Here is a 6,188-nt window from a genome sequence, read left to right as displayed (position 1 = left end):
AGGCAAACACTGAGGGAGCTCTAAGACAACAGACTCAATAGACGACCCCCTCCCCCACCAACCCCCCCCCGCACCCCCCCTCCCCCCGCCAGGGCATCTCAGGGTAGCTCCTGATCAGGTGACCAGCCCGGTAGAGCTGAGGGAACGTAAGTGGAGGATTCCTGGGTCTGTCTTCGTTTGCAATCCTAGTCTAATGATGGATCCTTATGTCTATCTTGGTCTACACTATCTAGGCCAATGGTGGATCCCTGGATCTGTCTTGATCTCCACTACCTAGTGTAATGGAGACTCCCTGGGTCTGTCTTGGTCTGCACTCCTAGATTAATGGTTTATCACTGAGTTTATCCACCATTAGACGAGGTAGTGGTCACCAAGATAGATATATGGCTCCATCATTAGACTAGGAATGCAAACCAAGATAAATCCAGGGATCCATCCTTAGAATAGGTAGTGGAGAACAAGATAGACACATGGATCCAACATTTGAGTACAGACCAAGATAGATCTTGGTCTAATGAAGGGATCCTCCATTAGACTAGGTAGTGGAGACCATGACAGATCCAGGGGTGCGCCATTAGCGTAGGTAGACCCAGGGATCCTCCATTACTAAGTAGTGGAGACCAATAGACCCAGGGATCCACTATTAGATTAGGAGTGCAGGCTAAGATAGATCCAGGAATGCATCATTTGACTAGGAATGGAGACCAAGATAGACACTGGGACCCTCCATTAGACTAGGTAGTGGAGACCAAGATAGATCCAGGGATCCAACAATGGACTAAATAGTGGAGACCAACCTAGGCACAAGGATCCACTATTAGACTAGGAGTGCAAACCAAGATAGACCCAGGGATCAAACATTAGACTAGGAGTGAATACCAAGATATATCCAGAGATCCACCATTAGGCAGTTAGTGACAGAGAGAACAACTGATGCAAAGGCCTTGAGATCTTAATTCTTTGGAAGCTTGAGGTATAGCCAGAAGTCCAGTGTGGCCACCCCTGCAAGTCTGTGAGGTGGCCCAGCTGGACAGGCCTGGCTCTGGAGTGCCTGGCAGGTGGCAGCGAAGAGGTGGGTGTCTTGTGGGACAATAGAGCAGGGTTCCAGCGGGCCAGCCCCTCCCCACCTTTGCTTTCGTAGCCTGGTAGAAGCTGATGTTCAGTGCGATACATAAGGGCCCTGCCCTTTCCTGGGTCAGAGTTGTTTCACCCCATAATATCTAATTCCCACTTCCGACTTGTGGGTCACACATAATGACTTTCTTCATTTCCCTTGATGTGAACCAAACGTGTATGTCCCATCTGCCACATCAGGAAGCCAGGTGAGTCCACAGGGCCCACTGTGATCTGCCCCCTCCAGACCACACTCAGGGACATGGGACCCCAGAATTCCCTACCACATGGCCCCGTACCCACCTCTGGGATCTTGTGGCCTTCTCATTGGCTCTGGTCTTTTGTGCACCACTGTACCCAGGACAGCTGCCTGTAGGTGCATGAGCAGGGCTGGGAGGGGAGGTCTGGTGTGGCCCTTGAAACTACAGGGTAGAGCTGGTGGAAGCTGCCTGCGGGCTGCCTACAGCACCGCACGCTGGCCCAGGCCTGCTATGTGTATGCATCCTGGGGCTGCTGTAACAAGGTACCACAGACTGGGTACTTTAGGAATACAAAAATGTGTAATCTCAGGGTTCTAGAGGTCAGAAGTCTGAGATCAAGGTGCTAGCAGGGCTGTGCTCCCCCTGAAGGCACTAGAAAGGGTCTTCTCCATGCCTCTCCCCAGCTTCTGATAGTTTCTTGGCTTGTGGCAGCATCATTTCAATTTTCATACAGCTGTTTTGTCCCTTTGTGCATATCTGTCTCTGTGTCCAAATTTCCCCTTTGTGTAGGGGTACCAGTCCTATTGGAATAGGGCCACCCTAATGACCTCACTTTAACTTGATTGCCTCTATAAAGACCCTATTTCAAAATAAGGTCATGTTCTGAGGTACTGGGGGTTAGGACTTAATCACTTGAATTTTGGGGAGGACACATTTCAGCTCATAACAGCCTATAACATAACAAGAATGAGACAACATGTTTTCTTGGCCATCTGTGGCATGGTTACATGTTCTGGGTATTCAAGCATGTGGCGCTGGCCTCCGTTTGTACCGTTAGGGAACTGGTGGTGGCCTGAGACTTCTGTCACATGCTACAGGAAACTATACACCTCGTTATACCTCAGAACACCCACTTGTGTCAAAGACATCTTCAGAAGCAGTGGGAGGCACTGGGTTTGGTTCTGCAGGTGGAACCTCAGTCAGTATGAACCTTGATCTGGACCACCCCATCTACCTTTGCTGGGACTTCTTGGAACGGCGTGCTCCTGGAGAGCACCAGCAACACCTACCATGGGTAGGGAGGGAAACTGAGGCCGGGGAGGCGAAGGCACTAGTCTACCACAGACTCAGACCGCTTGGGCCACCACCTCGTCCCCCATCCATGTCAGGGATGGCAGTTCTGACAGGCATCCTGTGCCTGAGCCTTAGTATTCTGATCTGAGGGATAGAAAAGATCCTGCCACCCTCCCAAGGTGAGGGAGACTGTGACAAGGTCAAGGATGGAGCATCTCCTGAAAGGTGGGTTACACAGGCCCTGCCAGTGTTTGGACTTGCTGCCATCCCTATCTGCACCCCAGCTCTCCAAGTCCTGGCCCAGACTGGGAACAGTGCCTGTGCTATGCCAGGCTGGTGTCTCCTGGCCCTCAGGCCTTGGCCGCCTACTCAAGGGAGCCCTCCCAAATGCCCTTCCTGGACAAAGCCGTTCCATGCTGCATGACCTCAGGCCTGTGAAGCAGACAGGACATATGGCTCCGTGGTGGAGGCAATGGCGAAGAGGCAAGAAGAACCCAGCAGAGACACTTGAGGAACTGACCCAAGCCTTGGCCTCTCTGCATTTGGGGTCCAGCCCCTACCCCATTACCTCTTCCCCATCTGCGTTGGTATCTGGGAGCACACAGTATGCCCAAACAAACATTTGTTGAATAAATGAACTGGCAGGTAGGAACCAGGGAGGTGCGTGAAGGGGGAGGGGTCTGGAAGCTCTGGGTCTTGGTGTTCTGCTCTATAAAATGGGCTTACACACATGCTACCAGAGACTTTGAGGGGATGATGAAGATCTGGCTTGGGGGGTCTCCTCTTCCCTCAAGGCTTAGCCTGTCCCAGAGAGCCTTCCTCAACTTGATTGTCCTGACACAGCGTCCACAGGCCATGGTGGCGGGGTGCGGGGGAGGCGTTGGTCATTGGTGTGTTTCCCTCAAATTGGATAATCACTTTAGAAATGTAAAATGCTTTTTGTTTTTCTTTAAATGTTCTTCGTTTTTTCCACCACTCAATATAAAAATAAGATTTTTAGCCTAAAACCCTCTCATAAAGGACCAAGTCCAGAAAATTCCATCCCAAAATGAGAGTCAGGGAAGCAGGGTGGTCTCATGGGCTTTGCCTCTTTTTTAAAAAAATTATGTTTTTAAATTAAGAGCAATTATTTTAAAAAGTAATCTAAACTGGTAGCTCCAATGAGCTGGGTATTTGGGGAGAGAATTTTCCCAAAAATATTTTCTGCCAGACTGTTTGGCATCCTCCACACACACTAGTCCTCTGGCTGCTCCCCAGGAAGGCAAGTGCTGGTCCTCTTCTGTAGGGAACCCCGGGCTGGAGCCCACTCCCCACCAGGGCCCAGGCTCTGACCACTGGGCTGTCCTCCCTGGCCCTAGGTCTGTACAAGTGAGGCTTTCCTTGGCTTCCAGGAGGGAGACAGGTGACTCACCCCAGGTGACATCAAGCCACCACCCACAGGTTCACAGTGATGGCTTGGAGACATGTAGCAAGGAAGCTGGGAGGAGGCAGGCCTATGGGCTATACGCTTTCCTAGGGGGGCAAAAGCAGGTGATGGATTCACAGAACAGATAAGACCAGGCCCTCCTGAATGCCAAGCCTGCTCAGCGGCCAGGACACAGGGGGCACAGGAGGGACAAAGGCTGATGGGCTGCTTCCAGGGCTCCTCTTCCGCCTGTGGGCAGCCAGACTATGGGTCATTTTTTCCTGCCTCTTGACTCTTTTCTGAGTTGTCTGAATTTTTTACAATAAGCATGAATCTATTCTCTCATCAGAAAACAGGAAACTCATAAAGATTTTAAGGGTGGGATACATGTAAATGGTAACACACATTCACAGGACAGTTCTGAATTCTACCTGTCAGAAAAGATATGGACTGGCCCCTCATTAGCAGATGGGGAAGCTGAGGCTCAGAGAAGTGGAACTGTCCCATCTAAGGCCATTTGCCAGCTAGGATGATGCCTCATGACTGTGATCTGAGGGCTCACTCATAATGATAGGGTTTGGCTGTGCCCCCGCCCCCGCCAGGTGGGGGCAGGAGTATGTTTTCACAGCCAGAAGTTTTCCTAGGTAAGCCTGGGGTAAGAACTGCATAGGCAGGTCCAGGGCAATCCAGAGGCTTAGTGGTTATGAGCCAGTTAAGCTTCCTTGATGCCATGCACCTGCCCAGCCAGCTTGGAGGGAGCCTGAGTCCCCAGTCACAGAAGTATGAGAGCCTGCCTCCCCCTGCCTAACGCAGACACTGTGGCCTCTTGGCCCTCATCAGCCCCTCAGGCTCAGGGCATTTTAGCTACTTCTGCAGCCTGCTGGTTGACTTTGGGTAAGCCCTGCCCCCTCTCTGGGCTCCTGTTTCCTCCCCACCTCCTCTCAAGCCACACCTGCCAAGGCTATGGCTCAAGGGCACCTCAGAGGCCCAGGCTTGTGGCCTGGCACATGCCTTGTGGGAAGGCATTCCCTGGGCCTCCTAGGGGGTGGTCTCTCACAAGGCCTGGAAGGCTGGCCAAGGCCATCTGCATGGACAGATTGAAGAGACCTGGCCTGGGGCAGGTGCTTGGAGGGCTCCCATTTTACAGATGGGGAGTCTGAGGCCTGGAGAAAGGGTCTGTCCCTAGCAACACAGCTCATCCCCAAGGCCCAGCCTCTGGGGCCTGACATTCTGGCTCTCTGTGCCTCTCAGTTTTCCCAAGATGGGCATGTTAGCACTCCTCATACCAGGGCCAAAGGAAGGATGAGATGTACAGTGCAAGTCCAAGTGTGTCCAGCATGTGAGCCCTATAGTCAGGGCTAGTAGGAGGGTCAGGACAGAAGAGAGCAGGAAGGGGCTGCTCTGAGTCCTGCAGGCTGTATACCTGCTCTCACCTCCTCACTCCCTGTGCTGACAGCTGTGCTTTTCCAGTAATCATCAGGAGCGCTTCGCTGTCCCCGTTTTACGGGTGAGAAACTGAGGCTCAGGCCTGTGAGTCACACATTTGCTAAGTAGCTGCTTTAGTCAGCTGCAAGGGATAGAAACCCAGTGTCAACCCAGAGGAGATGGCTGCTGGCAGCTTCAGAGTTCGGAGGGAAGTCCTTGAAGCTCAGGATCCCAGAGCAGGGGAGCAACTCTTTCAGCATCCCAACACCTCATCCCAGAGATGCACTGGACCATGTGTTCATCCCTGGACCAATCGCTGTGCCAGGCAGAGGCACTCGATGAGCCAGGGTTGCAGGAACCTGTGGCTGCATAACCACAGATACTGTTTACAACAGCAACAGTCATTTCTGCTCATGAATCTGCAGTCCAGGCAGGGCTCAGCACCTTGGCTCTGATCCACCGTGAGACTCCACTGGAAAGGCATCCCAGGGCATTGGCACCTCTCCACAGGGCTGCTTGAACTTCCTCATGGCATGGTGCTGTCTTCTAGGAGCAAGCGTTCCTGAAGACAGGGAGTGGAAACTGCCTGTTTATCCAGGCCTTGGCCTGGAATGTCACTTCTATTGTATTCTATTCATCAAGCAGCCATGGAGCTCAGGTTCAACGAGTGGAGACAGACCTCACCTTTCATAGGGAGGATCCTCAGCAAATTTGAGGGCCAGAAGCACTAGGCCAGACTCTTCTTGGGTATCTGATGTGCAACTGCACACTAGCAGGCCATTCCAAATTAGAGAACTTAGATCAGATTCAGACCCCAAATGCAGGTATGACCTTACTGAGTTCTGATAAAACATGCACAAGCAGATGCAAACACAGGAGGACTGGAGGACACTAGTCCAGGGTGTTAAGTGCTGACAGGGGATACAAGTAATGTCTGTGTTTTTGATGCTTGTCCACATTTTCTGAACTGT

The sequence above is a fragment of the Balaenoptera ricei genome, chromosome 6 (genome assembly GCF_028023285.1).
Source record: "Balaenoptera ricei isolate mBalRic1 chromosome 6, mBalRic1.hap2, whole genome shotgun sequence".
Classification (NCBI taxonomy): domain Eukaryota; kingdom Metazoa; phylum Chordata; class Mammalia; order Artiodactyla; family Balaenopteridae; genus Balaenoptera; species Balaenoptera ricei.
The sequence above is the reverse complement of the archived record's forward strand: the minus strand, read 5'-3'. Positions refer to the sequence as shown.